This window comes from Dermacentor andersoni, chromosome 1, assembly GCF_023375885.2.
Source record: "Dermacentor andersoni chromosome 1, qqDerAnde1_hic_scaffold, whole genome shotgun sequence".
Classification (NCBI taxonomy): domain Eukaryota; kingdom Metazoa; phylum Arthropoda; class Arachnida; order Ixodida; family Ixodidae; genus Dermacentor; species Dermacentor andersoni.
The window spans coordinates 315,988,248-316,005,600 of NC_092814.1; the positions used below are offsets into that span (position 1 = coordinate 315,988,248).

General features: G+C 50.2%; 1 long non-coding RNA gene across 3 annotated transcripts in view; it reads right to left on the reverse strand.

Moving 5' to 3' along the window:
- LOC129380999 (uncharacterized) overlaps positions 1-17,353 on the reverse strand; it is a 105,465-nt gene that overhangs the window by 38,483 nt on the left and 49,629 nt on the right. The window contains exon 5 of one of the 3 annotated variants that reach the window (XR_008609240.2): positions 15,755-15,964. The exons of the other annotated variants lie outside the window; for them this stretch is intronic. This is a non-coding gene — a long non-coding RNA (uncharacterized lncRNA). Of the gene's footprint in view, positions 1-15,754; positions 15,965-17,353 lie in introns of those variants that run through there. 3 annotated transcript variants of the gene reach the window in all.

Here is a 17,353-nt window from a genome sequence, read left to right on the forward strand (position 1 = left end):
CCGTGCGGCCAACGAAGGTTCCATTGATGGTGCTGTGCCAGGTGCTGGGAGAAAGAAAGGTTCCGAGTGACGTTCAAGAGATGAGAAAATGGATTATATTCAAAAAAGGTACATGATTCAGTTTTACAAACAAGGCTCCAACTATCGGAGCACACTGCATGCTAGAGTCTTTGCATTCCCGAGCGTCTCTCTCACACGCCCGTCCGGATCCGCTTTTTATGTCATTTCTTTTCCCTCTTTTCCCCGTCGAGGGAATACACTAGCCAATGACAAACGCCGGATCTTTCACGACCTCCCGTCTCTATCGTCCCACCGTTGCCCAATCTCAACGTCCCACCTCGCCCAATCTCAACGTCACACCGTTGCCCAATACGAAGAACCACGTGGCGAACTATGAACCCGCTGTTGACGTCCTTTCCCCTTGAGTCCTTAACAATTACCCTGTCATCAAGTAGTGGCCTCTTCTGTCAGGGTCGGGAGACTGGCCTTCGCGGTAGTCGGAAGGCGACGTTGTTGTCTAGAAGTGCATGATGAGGCATGAACAGCACCCGTGACAGCTGCATGTCTGCCGGGGAAGCATCCTTTGCCCCGAGGGATCGCCAGGCACAACAGCGCCCCGAATCAGTGGCCTCTTCGTGACGGTCAGGAGGGGCAACGTTGCTGTCTTGGAGCGAGCTGCCTTGAGTGAACGATGAGGCGCGATCAGCACACGTGACAGCCGCATGTCTGCCGGTGAAGTATATTTTGTTCCGAGGGATCGCCAGGCACAACCCTTGTCCTGAGAAAACGACGATGCAGCGTGAAGGGCCTTTCATAGCTGCACGCTCGCCCGTGAAGCATTAATCGTTGAGAAGGGATGCCGGGTATAACAATGCTAAACGCCAATCGTAACACCCCGCTATACGAGCACGCGAAGCCGCAGCCAAGCGTCGAAAACGAGCCGAACTGCGAAAGCAACGACGCGACGATGCGAGACGGCGACGTCGAGAGGAGGCCGAAGCTCGCAGACAACGGCTTGCCACACGTGTACTTCACAATGCGGCTCTTTATTTCTTGCAAGAAGTCTGAGCCCTCCAATCGTATAACTAATTGCCTTACCAAATGTGCAAAACGCTTTCGCCTTCACATGTTACGAGAGTGTAACATGCTGCCGAACTTATCTTGTTTTAGCACAACTCAGTTTGAGTATGAAGAAAAAGCGACAGGCTGGTGACAAGAGAAGCGCTAACTTCCAACTGGTTTTATTCCACGACCCTATTGCGCATTATATGACCCGCTCATAGCACACATGCCAGAACAATCGAATCAAGAATCGTACAAGAAGCACACGACTGCAGTTAACTGAATACGTGCCGTCTAGGAAAGTCAAGTTCCTTGCCTGACAAAGAAAAGGAGGGTGTGCTCACGCACACCTTAACGCATCTTGAAATGGCATCAGCCTCAAATCTAGCGCCAGTTGATTGTGACTGCGTCCTATGATGACGCATCTGTCAAATACTGGTTTGCATCCACAAGTCTTGCAATGCAACGAAGAGGAGACCGGAGGATCTACTTATTTTCGTGAGGCAGGTGTCCAAGTTCGCATCGGAAGAATCAGTTCCACCCATTGTTTCTGAGGATGTCGACGTAGTAGCCCGCTCTAAGGCAGTACGCCCTAAGATCTCGGTCAGACTCATTGCTGAGTGTTTGAGGGCTAAATCTCTCTGTATTGTGCCGGCTGATAAGGAAGGCGGGTTCTGTGTGCTTTCAAAAGGTGTTTTGTGCCAACGCCAGGGAGGCAGTCGCTACAGTCTTCAAGCGCCATGACGGAATGTCACTGAGCAAGGTAAAAACCTCAGCTGTTAAGTGCAAGAAACTCAGGCTTGAGAAACTAAGGAAAAACAGAGAACAGTAAAAGGGACCTCCTGATGGTTCTGTTCAGTGCGAGAACTCATAAGATTAACGTTCCCCTAACAGTGATCAGAGAATGACTCCTGGCAGAAGCCAGTAGCCCTTTTTCTACAAGCCAAGCTGAAGCGTTTGCCAGTCAGTGACCCTCTTCCTAATAACGAACTCTGAGGAGGTAATCGATTTCTTCAAAACTAATTGCGATAAGAGTCACCAAACCTTTTCTTAGACATAAAAGATATTTATTACTTCAATCTCCATAAAGACCTATTAATATATAGTTGTGAAACAGCCTATTGACGAATGTGGTACCACAAGGTACCGGAATGATGTTTTGATGTCTAGTGGCCATTTCCTAGAGCTTTCAAACTTTTACCTCGTGTCAACTTTTATCAGCTGGGACGATGCTACTTACCTACAGAGAAATGGAATATGCATGGGCTCTTCCATTGCTCCCATACTCAGCGATCTGTTTCTATTTAGACTCGGCGTAAACCTCTCTGACAAGCTCAAGCAGACCAATGTGTTAAAAGCTTTCCGATATGTTGATCATTTTTTGTTGTTGATTGCTCTGTGGTTGAAGTGGAAGGTCAGGTTGCCACAATTCTGCCAACCATTAAGGACAGTCTGGCTCCCTTTGAAATCACCTATGAAATCCCACAAGGTACCACCTGGTTTCTCGACCTTCGTCTGTCCTGTTCAGTAGGCTGCTGGAGCTGTGAACCGCGCTCTAGTAAGCATCTCCTACCGTACAATTCAGCGCATTCCAAACTTTATCCAAACTGATAAAAAGAGGGATAGCCAAAATTTGCTTTAAAAATGTCCTGATAAAATCGTGTCATCATCCTATGTTCGCTAATTTTGAAGGGCAAAGCAAGCACTGCAATTCACATCCGTGTGAGCCACGACTGGACAAGATACCGATTCTTGGAAAAAGCAGGGACACTACGGCACGTGAATTGTTAGAGCCGTTTCACATTAAAGAGTGAGGTTCGTATTAGCAACACATCAGTTTTAATTTTACATGCAGAAAGGTTTTTTGGTAGCCAGCTGTGATTAGGGTTTTGCGCGACTGAAACCCGCCGTGGTTGCTCAGTGGCTATGGTGTTGGGCTGCTGAGCACGAGGTCGCGGGATTGAATCCCGGCCACGGCGGCCTCATTTCGATGGGGGCGAAATGCGAAAACACCCGTGTACCTAGATTTACGTGCACGTTAAAGAACCCCAGGTGGTCGAAATTTCCGGAGTCCCCCACTACGGCGTGCCTCATAATCAGAAAGTGGTTTTGGCACGTAAAACCCCATAATTTAATTTTCTAATTTCTTTCCGCGATTGAAGCTGTTCTGTGTGTTGCGCATTCGCTTGCGTGTACATATTGGATGTTATACAATATAGAATAAACAGTCGAAAGTTGGCGCTCCCCTTGTTTCCCTTCGTCCTTCCTTGTTTGCGCTAAGCGATCATATTTATGGTCTACTCAGCAATATGAACCGATTAGCCCAGCAACATATCATCAGCCTGACTACGCCCACTGCAGGGCAAAGGCCTCTCCCATATTTCTCCAACTACCCCGGTCATGTGATAATTGTGGCCATGTTGTCCCTGCAAACTTCTTAATATCAACCGCCCACCTAACTTTCTGCAGCCCCCTGCTACGCTTCCCTTCTCTTGGAGTCCAGTCTGTAAGCCTTAATGACCATCGGTTATCTTCCCTCCTCATTACACGTCCTGCACATGCCCCCATTTCTTTTTCTTGATTTCAACTAAGATGTCAGTAACTCGCGTTTGTTCCCTCCCCAATCTGCTCTTTTCTTATCCCTTAACGTTACACCCATCATTCTTCTTTCCATATACTTCCATATAGCAACATATACTTCTGTTCAAAGCAGGCTATTTAATGCCAGTGCAGGGGTCCGTGGCAGAATGTTTGGTTAAAGATTGTCGGAAGCGCAAACGACAGCTGAGCGATGCAGCGACTGCTGGTAGCAAAACAAGTGTGTTGCCATATATTCACAACGTTTCCCATCATTTGAGAGCTTGCACAAAGAGCGAACATCCGAGTCGTTTTATCTGCTCCTGATAAGCTGAGCAGGCTTTGCAAACTTACTAACCCTAAGGACACGCAGCCAGTATGTGGCAAAAGATATACGAACAGGTATGTTGATTGTACTCTAGTGGCATACAAGTTTCCCTTGTGCAAAATTTCGACATTGGACAGACCGGAAGGTATGTCAATGAGCGCTTGCGCGAGCATGGTTACAATGTTAAGAACACATTTTCATCAAGCGGGTTCCTTGCCATGCATTGCAATACTTGTGGATGCAACCCGTAATTGACAGGTGTGTCATCATAGGACGCTGTCACGACGCGTGAGATATTGAGGCTGATGCCATTTGAAGATACGTTAAGGTGTGCGTGAGTACACCCTCCTTGTCTTTATCAGGCAAGGAACTTGACTTTCTTCGAAGGCACTTGTTCAGTGAACTGCAGTCGTGTGCTTTTTGTACGATTCTTGATTCGTTTGTTTTGCCATGTGTGCTATGAGCGGGTCATATAATGCGCGATAGGCTCATGGAATAAAACCAGTTGGAAGTTAGCGCTCATTCTGTCACCAGTCTGTCACTTTTCCTTCGTACTCAAACTGAGTGTGCTAAAGCAAGACAAGAATATGACGCACCAACTGGCTCATCAGCAATACTTGTGAGCTTCAACTAACTGGCGGCGACTTCTTTCCTGTTCAACAGTGGAAACCAAGTCGACAACGCCGTCAATGGAAGAACGGCCTCTTCTTAATCCATTCATAAAATCAGTAAAGCAATTGTTGCTCTCTATGGCGCTCTTTGGCCATACCTGGCCCTTGCGCCATAAAACACCACACATCATCAATTGTTGCTCTCTAGGAACCACTCCATCCTTGACGGGACGATTCTTCCAATACTTTGTCAACGCAACTGGCTAAGGCGATCGGCCTGTAGCAGGAAAGCTCGCTGCACTTGCCCGGTTTAAGCAACACTACAATGCGACTGCATTTTCAATTATCTGGAACATTTCCTGACTCCCACGTGATATTCACGGAAAATAGAATAGACAACACAGAGCTTGAAGCATCGAATCCAAAGTGCTGGCGCCGTATGTACAGCGTTGAAGTCAACACAGTGTTGCGTCGTGGCTGTACTGCCGGCTTCTCCGCCTGATACTGGGCTCCCACGTGAATTTTGCTCGGCGAATGGTGGAGTAAGCCGTGCGTGGAAAAAAGACGCCAGATCTTTCCAGCAATAAATGTCAATGCCACCTAGGTACTGCTCCACAAAACAAGAACCGCCAAGATAATATTGGCACAAAAATATTAGTCAATGCGGCACACCTGTAAATCTTGTTCCGTGATCCTACCAGTGATGATGGAACAAATGGAGAGGGGAGGAGGAAGGGCGGAGAGGTGATGAAGAGGAATCCACCGCATCATACTATTTCCATCCCGGCGTTTCACAGGTGAAAAGGCCATGCTGACCGCTGTATTGCTATTAAATTTGTATTCGCAAGTGCAGCAATTTTGTTAGCTTTTCTGCAAGACCACGCCGAACGGCCGCTAGGCCTGACCAGCTCGGCCTACTCCTCCGGCGAAACTGCTGCGGAGGGGACTCTCCCCCATGCGGCTGTGCTTTTCCTACAAGATGTCAATGCAAGTTGAAGTCGAAGGGGAGGGGGGGTACATTACCCCCGAAGTGTGCCTTGAGTCCGGATGGACCACGGCCATTTCAAAGCGCGAGCAACACGGTGAGCTCGTGCAAGACGGGTGGAGGCGTTTCCAGTGGAGGCCGCACCCTCGCCGGCATGAAGCGTCTCGCCACCGCATCGAGACTCCACCTTCTACCGAGGGAGCACTATAGAATCATCGTTAGACCTCGAGGTGGCCTGAACGTCAAGAATGTTAGATAAATCAAAGTGGCCCAAGCCCTGGCGGTGGCAGCACAACTCAGCCCGGCCGAGATTGCTGACGTCATTGTGTGTCCCAACCCTATGCAGAACATTTTCGTCGTCGAAAAGAACGCCCGAGCATATTCTAGAATCGAAGCAATCATAGTCGGGATAGCAAGCTATGAGGTCAGCTCCTACTTGGCCACACCGGACAACACTTGTAAGGGGGTGGTCAGAGGCGTCGACCTGGACTTTAATCAAGACCAGCTCAGCAGCATGATTTTTCAACCGAGAAACCCAAGAGCACTGGAGGTCAAGCGCATAAAGACCACTACAACGGTCGCAATTCTCTTCGACGGCCTGAAGGTGCCCAACTACGTCATGTGTCGGCCAAGTATGTACGGTGTGCGCTTTACCGTCGACAAACGGATGTATGCTACGCATGCGGAAGGTGAGGCCACCGGGCCGACGTCTGCCCGGTGCACGAGGATGTGATTAGCAGAAGTTACGGAAAGCCATCCCCGTCCGAGGATCACACGTGCATCCCCGAGTGCGCCCTGTGTGGAGGGCTTCACCCTACAGTGGACAAGCTGTGCAAGCAGCGATTGCAAGTACCGTATGTGGTTCGCAGAAGACGCGAACGTCAGCACGCCAAACAATCTGCGCCAACCGGTGCCAACCAGGTGCGGAGCCGCAGCAGATCCACGACGAGAGCGCCACGCTCTTCGTCCAGGAGCGGGTGCTCCCGCTCCAGGGAGCGCTCGCGATCCAAGGGACCACCTGCCGTTCGACTACAAGCACGGCCCGCTGGGGAGAATCGCTGGGCCAACTGTATCAAGGGAACGCCACCCACGTTAATGAGGGAAGTATCCCCACTGCCAGAGCATGGCGCGGCTAGGATCGCACAACTCGAGCGCGAAAACACTTTGCTAAGGAGCGCCTTTGAGCGTCTTAAAGCAGAGGTAGACGAACTAAAATTAGCGGCCACGTCGCCGCACTCGCAGTCAGCTTCCCCATCGGGGACGGTAGACACGCCCATTGAGATCCCGTCGGAGACGCCTGTAGCCGGGCGCCCCGCTAAGAAGAGAGCCCTGTCAAAGTCCTTACGAGATGAGGGACTGAAATAGCTCAAATTTGAGTTTAAGGAATTTAAGACCGACATGAGAGAGTTTCAGACCGAATTGAGAAATACGCTCAAGTGCCTTGGCGAGGCATTCTCCGCTCTGAACGTGAGGGTCGGAGCGGTCAAATCCGCGGTCGGTATTGGGTCGTCGGGTTCGGCGGTTAGAGATCCGGAGCAGGGGAAAATCCAGTGAAATTATGAATCATGGAGGCTCGACCTAGTAACATCGTAATTTGGCATGGAACTGTTGTGGATCCCAACGTAAGAAAGCGGTCCTTCATCAATTCATTAGATCTCGTCCTAACAAGCCGCACATTATCCTACCCCAAGAAACGTTGACAGGCTCATTCACTCTATCGGGCTATACTGTCTATACTATACTGTCTTTTCGGACAAGATAAAAGATAAAAGGGGCCTCTGCACCCTAGTTTTGAAGAAGTTCACCGCCATAGTTCACGATCTATCTTCGAACCACCATAAAACAGAACACTTGTTAATCGAAGTTATACCAAGTGGGCAGCTTAGGAACAGCCTCTTCATCTTCAAGATCTACAGTACTCCTAGGGACATGAGACAACGCTTCACGTAGCTCATAACCAAGGCAGTCGGGAATGCAGGCGGGGCCCCACTCATGATTGCCAGGGACATTAATGCCCCGCATGAGGAGTGGGGATATCACCACACTAACGCAAAGGGTAGAGATCTATGGCAGGCGCTTCGGACCACAACCTCACTCTAATCACTGATCCCTCCTTCCCTACCAGAATTGGCAATTCATCTCCAGAGGCACCACTCCGGACCTCACCTTTGCGGCCATCTCGGGGTCGGTAACCTGGCACAACCTTAACGAAAGTCTCGGTAGTGATCATTACATTCTCGCCACCTCAATGGAAGTACAGAGCAGGCCCCTCACGGGAATTCAAATTCACGGATTGGGACATTTCCGCAAAATCAGGGAGCAGGATGCTGAGGACCGCCAGTCACCGGAATCTTTCAACCACTGGATAGCACAACTCAACAAGGTTGTGGCTGTGGCCACCAAGTCCCTAGTTACTGATCTTAAGGTCGACAGGATGGACAGCCGTCTAGCGCACTTGCTCGAAGCTAAAAACACCCTTCTAGTGAGATGTAAAGGACAAAAGCTCAACCGTAGGCTCCGCAAAGATTGCTGAGCTGAACAACGAGATTGAGGAACACTGTCAAACGTTCTCTAGGCAACAGTGGGACGAGGTTTGTAGCTCGGTTTGTAGCTCCTTCCTCAGAACAGAAGCGCCACAATAGGAAATCTCGAATCAGAACCTCTCGTACTTTGCTCCAAAGGTACTCCACAAGGTTCGGTGGTCTCACCACTTTTATTCAACATTGCTCTCTGTGGGCTTTCCAAGAAGCTCTCGCAAGTCGAGAGCATACACCATACCCTTTAAGCCGACATCACCGCCTGGTGTACGGGCGGCAGCGAGGGTACATGAGGCACTCCAACAGGCTGTGGATTACACCGAGGCTTTCCTTAGTGGAACCGTACTCCGACTCTCTCCGAGCAAGTCAGAACTTTTGTTGTACGGACCCAAGAGAAGGGGTGGCAAACCTAAGGGCTGGGTCTCCCTCTCGGACGTCAATATAAAGCTTCGCACCAGCTCTGATCATCGCATCCCTAGGGTAGAGGTCATCAGAGTTCTTGGCATGCTTATAGAGGCTAATGATACTAATGGGCAGACCATCAACAAGATCACAGCTAAAACTGAAAGCATGGTTCGGCTTATCGCTAGAGCCTTCAACTCATGCCTCCAGTCATGAAAAGACTACGCTCAATCTCCTGATCCGCAAGAGCCTCAAGAGCGAGCTAGGGGTCCCTTCGTGTACTAGCACGGACCGGCTCATGCAACTGGGTATTCAGAACACGATGGAATAGATAATCGTGGCACAGCACAGCACAGCATGGCCAGACTCTCCTCCTCGGCCACGGGCAGGAGCATCCTGGCCGTCGTACGGTGTAGTCCAGCTCTACAAGAGGAACGCAAATATAATCTCAATAAAGAACAAAGGGTTTACATTACGGTCTCTCGTTTTCTCCGCAACCTGCACCCACAGCACAATGCGGGGAGGCGGAGGACCAAGGGTGAAGCCCTGCTCAAAGACGTTCGTGCAAACTCGGAGTCTGCATGCTTCGTAGACGCGGCACAGTACGGTCGATCGGCCAACTTCTCGACCGTTACGGTTGATCACACAGGTTCTTTTCTCCCCTCCGCTTCTATAAGGAACGCCACTCCTGCTAAGGCTGGGCAGGTAGCTATCACCCTCGCTCTCCTTGACGATTCTAAGCAACATATCTACACAGACTCACGAGCAGCGGTCAGGGCCTTTGCGTCCGGATCGGTATCAGCTGAACTCGCATTTTAGGTGATAGCGATATTTCTCCTCACACCTCGGATCACGTCTGGCCTCCATGGCCAACCTAAACGAGATCGCCCGCATCTAAGCGCGCGAACTAACTCGCCGCGTTGGGCAGCCTGAAGGATCTTCGGACTTCAATCTAGCGGTCTTTGGGACGTTCTCACTTTTAATGAGACCATCAAACATTATTAGTTGGGCAGGAGGGTCTTCCCCCTTGCCCATGAGAAACTCTCTAGAGCACAGGCATCTCCCTCCGCATGCTTCATACCAGGTCATACCCTAGTCTTTATTCCCACAGCCATTTCATCGGAGGCCTTGATCCAACATGCCCAGATTGTGGCGCCGCTTCTACGTTAGATCATATGCTCTGGCAGTGTCCTTCATTACAGGGCCCTGAACGCACGACCGAAGAGGAATGGAGCACTATGCTCAGGAGCTCAATCCTTATACATCAACTCAGGGCCGTCCAGAGGGCCCACGAGGCGGCGGTGTTCCGGTTGGCTTGTAGCACCCCGTGCAAAAAGGATGCTCGACCACCATGCCTCATCGAAACGAAGGGTGAATTCCCAATTTGTTGTGGTTGTCTCGAGGAGTTGTCGGTCTGGCTGGCATCCCGAAGTGCTTACAGGCCCCTTTGTGTGTGTGCGACTTTAGAGGAACCTTTTCCTCTAACTGTCAAGATCTACAGGAGAGAGCGCATCAGCCACCCTTTCCGCGGACCAACGTCGCCAAGAAAGGAAAAGCGTCTACTATCCCGGACCTGAGGGTTGCTACCAGCGGAGGCGCGCTCGTGAAGACGCCAACTGAGAGAGCGCATCAGCCGCCCTTCCGCAACTAGACGCCTTTTCCGCGAACCAACGTCGCCTAGAAGAAAGGAAAAGCGTCTACTATCCCGGACCTGCGGGTTGCCCCTGCGGAGGCGGGCTCGTGAAAGATCGCCGGATGTGTGGGTGCCGTCGCCAAGCACCGTGGAACTCAGTGCATATCACGTGATGTTGACGTGCGCAAGATCCCGCCTACGACTTTAGTGGGCCTATTTAAAGGGCCCCGCAATTTATTTTTTAAACTTTATTCTCTTCTCCTATTCTTTCAACAACCATTGAATAAACCGTGCAAGTTTCGCACAAAAAATCGTTTCGTCCTTGCCTGGTCGACATGGTCCACCGGATGCCTGCTGCCCGCCTACAACGCCACGCTACCCAATAGTAACGTCGGTCGACCTTCGATAAACAGGCGTCGCAACAACTCGGCAGCGCTGAGGTACGCTACCCTGGAGAACGCAACAGCGGTGAGGCTCGGCCTTGTTACGTTTCGCCTACAACGCGCGGTATAGCCGGCGCCGATGCAACGGACGCCGGGGCTTCCTTCAAAGCGGCGGACATTTTGGCCCGTTCAGCGCCGCCGATACGCCTCCCCGCCAAGCGCGTCCAGGCATGTTTCAATGCCACGTGTCTTCAAGTGTGCGTGTGTGTGTGTGTGCATGTTGGTGCCCACGCTTGTCAAAGCGCGGCAGACGGGGAGAGGAGCTCCCCAAGTGTGAAGCGAGGAGGTCTGACCGGCGCCGGCCCAGCGGATGCGTCACTACACTCGTCCCAACGTGTCTCTCAGCCTGTCCGTGCCGCGCATCACGTGCGCCTCTGACGAGGCGTTCCTTCTTCCCCTCGACTCCGAGAGTATAAGAGCAGCTGCTCCCGGACGCCGAGAGAGGCTCCGATTTCTTCCGTTGAGTTACGTGCTCTCCCGTCTCTCCACTTCGGTCGACCTGACCGCCCGCTCTTTTGCGATGCTAGAATAAACAAGTTGTTCTGTTACAAGTCGACTCATGCTTTGCCGGGACCTTCGGATGCTTCCAGTTGTGCCCCAGGCCAACGCTACCCTTGGGGCTTGCGACCCATTTGCAACAACTCGTGCCAGCGGTGCGATTGCAATAACGGGAGTCAGCGCCGAGGTTCCAACAGCCTATCCGTCCCGACGTGGGAGCGGCCTGCTGCTCTACCGCCTTGAGCGGTAGCGTACCCCAGGACCTAGTTAAAGTTCTCTGTCGGTCGGTCTGTCGCAATCGCTCCGGACAATACCGTGGATTTAGTGGTTCACGCCCTTGGCCCTGCAGTTCTAGCACCAGGTAAGCACGGCCGGTCACGCAGTACCGTTAATAGAAGTCATGGTTCCTACCATGACAGAGAACACACTTGGCTAGGAGACTATCCTCACAAATGGTGTATACTCTGGAGGTGTCAAGTTGCTGTGGAATTCTCGCCGAGGTACGGATGGATCTGTTATTTTGAAAACAGTAAATTCCATATCAAGGCACTGCGAATTCGTTGCCTTCTTTCGCATATTTTGTTTTTTCTTTAACTCGAGAGAGAGAAACGAAGAGGGAAAGGTAACTAGGCTGACCAAGTGCTTGCCCGGTTGCCTACCCCACACTTGGGGAGGGGGAAATGAGGAATAGATAATAAGGAAAGAGAAAAAATAATAAAGAGTCAGTCATTGTGAACACAGTCGCAGAGGAATGGCCGCTGTCACGAGCGTTCGTACAGTCTAGTTGCCTTCAAGAAGTGCAGAAGGGCTTTTTGTGGCATATTGAATGCAAGAACGCATAGGCAATGGTACCAGAACCTTTTCCTCCACTAGCGCTCTATTATCCAACCGGTGGAGTCTAGCCTGTAAAGCACATGGTTGACCGTCGAAGGATGGGCAGTGGCACAGCAGGTGCTCTAGTCTTATCGCACCCGCACAAATTGCACGCTGAACTGCTGACCATTCCTATTAGGAATGAATAGGCATTTGTAAATGCCACGCCTAACCACATGCGACACAATAAAGTTGTTTCGCCAGGGGAGAGTCCAGGTGGCAGGCGAAGTCGCAATTTAGGGAGCAGCGGTTGTTCCATCGAACGCCATCTCTTTGCGATTCACGCCCTTCATTCATTCATTCATTCATTGGGCCATTTTCTACGATTCGAAAGCAGCCGTAAAAACTGTGCAGTTTGCACTACGTCATGGGTTACACGAGTAGCTAGAGTACGCAATAAGGCACGTTCATTACCAAACGCTCGAGAAAGGGGCAAGAGATTGTATTTCAGTGGTTGCCGAGGCGCTGCGAAATTGTCGGCAACGACAGCTTAAATGAAGCTGCGCACTCGGCTCATGAAAAAACATCAGTGGGTGCCTATATCACTGTCGAGAACGGATGCTACGCGGCAACTTCAATCATTTGCTCGCTGTATCACACTTCTACGATGTAATTCCCCGAGTTTTACCAACTCACACTTGCACTCTCTGGAACTCAATTGTTTGAGGTGATCGATATTGGGAGTGACAGCGAACCGCTTTCGAACAAATGGAAAACCATGGAATTGGAGCTATAAACGTTAACAAATTAAGAAAAGATTCTTGTGTTCATTACCGCAGCACAGGAATGAAGAGCAACATGCCGCAGCTCACCATTTATCACAAAGATGTTTATCTCAATCAACGCTAAAATTACCAGTAGTCACTTCTGTAGACAAAAGTATGAAAACTCTTGAGGTGCCACCGTCGCCCATGTTCCTCCTGAAATTATGTGATATCCCATTTCTAAGAGCGCACAAGTACTGACAATACTGCCCTGCACCTGCCTTGCCCTTGGCGTAATGCTTTAGCGATTTGGTGTGACAAAATGCGGCGAAATGGATGCCCCTGCTATCGGAAGAGTTCGGGGGAAAATAAAAATAAAGCTAAGATGTGTAGATCCCCCGCACTGTGGGCATCAAGGTTATTCGGAGGATTTCGCAAGTAGCTGGCTATCTACCCTCGTTTGGGGTTCTACAAATTGCTACCAGATGGAGCATGATGTCCATGTAAGGCGTCCGCAACATGTCCGCAATAGAAATTAGTAAGAGGCGACTGGAGGATTGGCGGAAGAAAAGTAGGGAAACGACAAAAGACGGAGACGTACAAAAGCACAGTTCGCAATAGGGGATCAGAAAATTTGGGCGTGGTAGTTCATTGTTTTTTTTTTTCATTGTTTAACCTAGGTAGGATATTAGGCAGTATAGTAGCAAGAGCTTGGTGGCGCAACCCACCGCCCCGTTCCAAAGGGGACGCTCATAATATCCATCCATCCATCCATCCATCCAGGCGTGGAGGAAGGCAATACACTATAGGGGCTGGGGAGCATTACGTCACGCGAACTCTCCGTGTTTCCTTCGCTTTTTCCCTCGAAATGACAGCCCAACACGTGACCTCTGCGACTCGTGCAGCGTACTAGCCAAAATGTGGTTTCCGGCAGTTTTTAATCGATGTGCGCGTGTTTGGCTGCTCTGCCGTAGCTCGATCTGCCTGCAGGGCGGGAACACTAAAACCTACCGCGAGCTCTGACGCGACAATCACGTGTTGGGCCGACTCGTTCGGATTCAATCGTGTTGCGCAAGGCTTCCTCCATGATATAAGGCGAGTCACTGTGCGTGTGACGCAAGCGCCTGTTCGGCTACAACGGCACGACGACGAAGGTGTAACATGACAACTGATTTATAATGCTCGGACGAAGAAACATTAGTTGTACCGTCAAAACACGGGGCGATCCTGAAGGTAGCAAGTAAAATGAGCCAACACCGAAGGCGGTGCAATATCACATCATCTGAAAGCGCTAGCTGCCACAAGAAAATAATGGGGGCCAACTGGCGCGCTTTTACTTTTATATTGAAATTATTGCCGTGCAACGTGGCACACGCACCAAACGCGTCAACTGCCACGGGAGAAAGATAGTGTAAGGACTGTTATTCACTCGTCCCATGCATGCGCGAGTAGCCTCATGGGTAGAGCATGGAGCTATTTCGCTGGGGGATCCTGGTTCAAACGCTACCACTGTACATATTAATTTTGGTTGAAGAGTTCCCAAATAAGGCAAAATAGGAACTAAGAATAAAGTTCCTGGCAAGAGGCAAATAGTGTTTCGCATTAGAATAGCCGCAGTTGACGCTACCCCCCGTCCTCCTCCCTTAAAACATCGAATAGAAGGAACACGACTGTTTCGTATTCTGAAATTTTGCGCTGCTCTTTCCTTATTTTTCGTTATCGCTTAGGAGCTGTCACTGAGGCGGGCGCCTGTCACATTGTACTCAGTAGCATATGGAAACACAGAAAGATAACAGAAACTCTATTTTCTATTTTTTTTTTACCACGCTGCCTTACTTCTCAATACCGTGTTCCGTTGCGTCTAACAAGTATGAGAGTGCAGTAGAACACAGAAGGCAAAGAAAGAAAAAGGAAATAAAACCGGCAGTAGTCAATGAGAGTGCGTGCGTAACGTTATTTCGAAAGCATGAGATAATATAGAAGACAGCCGGCTTTCTTTTTCTTTCTACAAATTTTTTAAAACCTTGCATTCTCAGTGCGGCCGTCCTTCCACTGAGCTGCTCCAGCAGCATTCTCATTTCAGAACACCGCAGCAGGGTCACCATATCAGGACACTGCTAAAATTAAAAGGAGACAGCGAAAAAGCGGGGAACAATGGGCAAGCTGTGAAAATTAAAAATTACCGCGCAACAGAAAAAGCCTCCGCCCCCTGCCTCCCTTTCTCTCACCCTCGTGGATGGAATCTTTCCCCTACCTTCCAGCTATACTCGGCGAGGAGGGAAGAAGGTATGCCCGGAATTCCAGCTCATTTGGCGAGCTCTGCGGGAGCGCGCCACATGACTGAGGTCCGGCAGTGACAGAAGGCAGAGGGGTGGGCTGGGGTGGGGGGGTGGGGGGGTAGAAGGGGGATGGAGAGAGGCTCAGGGGTAACCGCGCTGCTGCCACGCAGGGGTTGATGCCGCCGCTGGCTGCGAGAAGCAGCAGCAGCAGCCACCGACGCTGTAAACACGGCGGGAACGCCCCTCTATGGGCGATCACCCCGGCTCGTCAAACTGGCTCGCGGCGCAGCCGAATCGGCGCGGCCACGCATACCTCGCAGACGGCACAGGAAACAAGGAGAGACCCGATCGACAATGGCAGAAACAACAACAATTTTGAAGGCATCCGGCAACCGCCCGATCGACCCCTTCGATAAAAGCTTTTCAATATCTGGTCCCCGTCGACGAAAGGCGATGGGGTCAGTCGTCTGCCCTGAAGCCTTATGCAAGTTCGTCTGCTTCTGGAAGGAATGGTGCATAATATTTCGTCAGTGAGAGAACACACACGAGAACACACACATTCTCGAGAAAAATGAAGAGTGATACCCATATAACAGACACGCCTCAGCATTCATGACTGAATATAAGCACCGGTTAAGGAAGGCGCAAGCTGAGTTCGCTTTAATTAAAATCTCGTTAATACGTAGTTGGCGGGCAACGTGGATCAGGTACACACTAAGCGATGTACTAATTAAACGACAATGCCAGATGAGTGGCTGCAAGCATCCCGGCAAAAAAAAAAAAAGCAGGAAATAAAAGGATAAAAAGAAAACAAGTGAACTCTCACTCAAACACACACACAGACAAGTTTTATTTGCAAGCAGGCAGCAAAAAATCTTTGATTTTCACTTGCCGAAGTGGCAGCCTTTCAGCGACGACGGCATACTCAAACTCAGCAAGGCAGCGCGAGGCCAGTTTCTCTGTGAACGGCCTCATGGCGGTCAACGTAGTAGCCGCGTCGCATACCGAAGGGCCCATCATCCACGTCGCCATCTATAAAGACGACGTGGAAGCGCCAAGCTTCAGTGCTTGGAAGCATCAAGTACTTGCAGCGCGGACCTTTCCAAACATTCAAATGAGGGACCACGAAACTGACAAGAGAAAACTTTATTTAGAGCGAAGCCTCAGTCCAGGTCCGCGGAGAAACGTGAGGCGTACTCGTCAGGCAGACCTAGAACTTTAACTAAAGCAAAACAATAAATCAATTTAGACTAATAAAGCACGCTTTGAAAACTGTTGTTAATTACACGATAATGCCGGTTAGTAGAAGAGAAAATGAAGCTCAGTTTAATTTTTTGAATTTCGCGCAGGAACTGCAGCGCCGGTGCATCAGTGTGACGTCACGGATTTCAAATTATTTTTTCGTATTGGCGCCGCGTTAACTCAGTAAATGTTTCCAAAACTTACCATGTTCAGTCTTTGGCTCCTTTATAACACAGTGTAGTCAATCTTTACCGCCAAGGAATTACCTGGGCCCAAGCAGACGCTGTCAAAATTCATGACGTCGCGGTAAGCTGGTGCGGGAACTTCAAGGCGGCGTCACCACCCGTCTTTTGTTTTTTCTGTCTTACCAAGCGTCTTCGCGCGGTAAGAGTGGTGTTTCTGGTATTGTGGCAGATTGATTTACTGATACAGAAGAAACCATTTTACATCGAAGCTGTTAAGGGTTAGTTCCCCCAGAATCGTGTCCGTGTGCAGACACAAAATCCCGAAGATAGTGCATTGTCGGGACGACCCGTGGCGGAGGTGAAGCAGGCGTTAAGCACTCCCCATAAGTGGTCCGATCCCGAAGATAGTGCAATGCGGGGCCGACCCGCGACGGAGGTACAGTTCGCCATTAAGGGGCCCACATACACAGCTTCGCCGGTCATCCTTCGCAGAGTGGAAGGGCACCGAGTTCTTTTTTTCTCCTTGGTGTTTCTTTAAAGGCCCCTCACCAGGCCTGGCCATACTGAGCTGACAAGCGCAGTGCATACAATGCGCGCTAACGATCGTGTCTGCTAAGTATTATATCGCTACGTGCCGCGTAAAGAGCTCAAATTTCAAACCAAACGATGTTTACCCTTCTCGCGGGCGCCGCGCTCCCAGCCGGAGAGGTGCCGTATATGCTCACTTGCGTGTTTGCACACTTCACTTCCACGTGCATTCAATCGATGATTGCAATCACTTGCACGTGATTTCGAGACTTATTCAAGGCAACATCTGTTATTTGTGTAATATGTTGCTGCAATAGACGAATTAGAGTTTAGAGAAGTAATAAAACACACAAATCGAATGTCTGCGTGTTTCGCTTTTGCTTTGTACCGTAGCAAGAGAGATGTACTTCCGTTTCGTCTGCTTGTTCCCACGTCGTTCAGTCGCGCGTGCAGACAGCGAAACTAT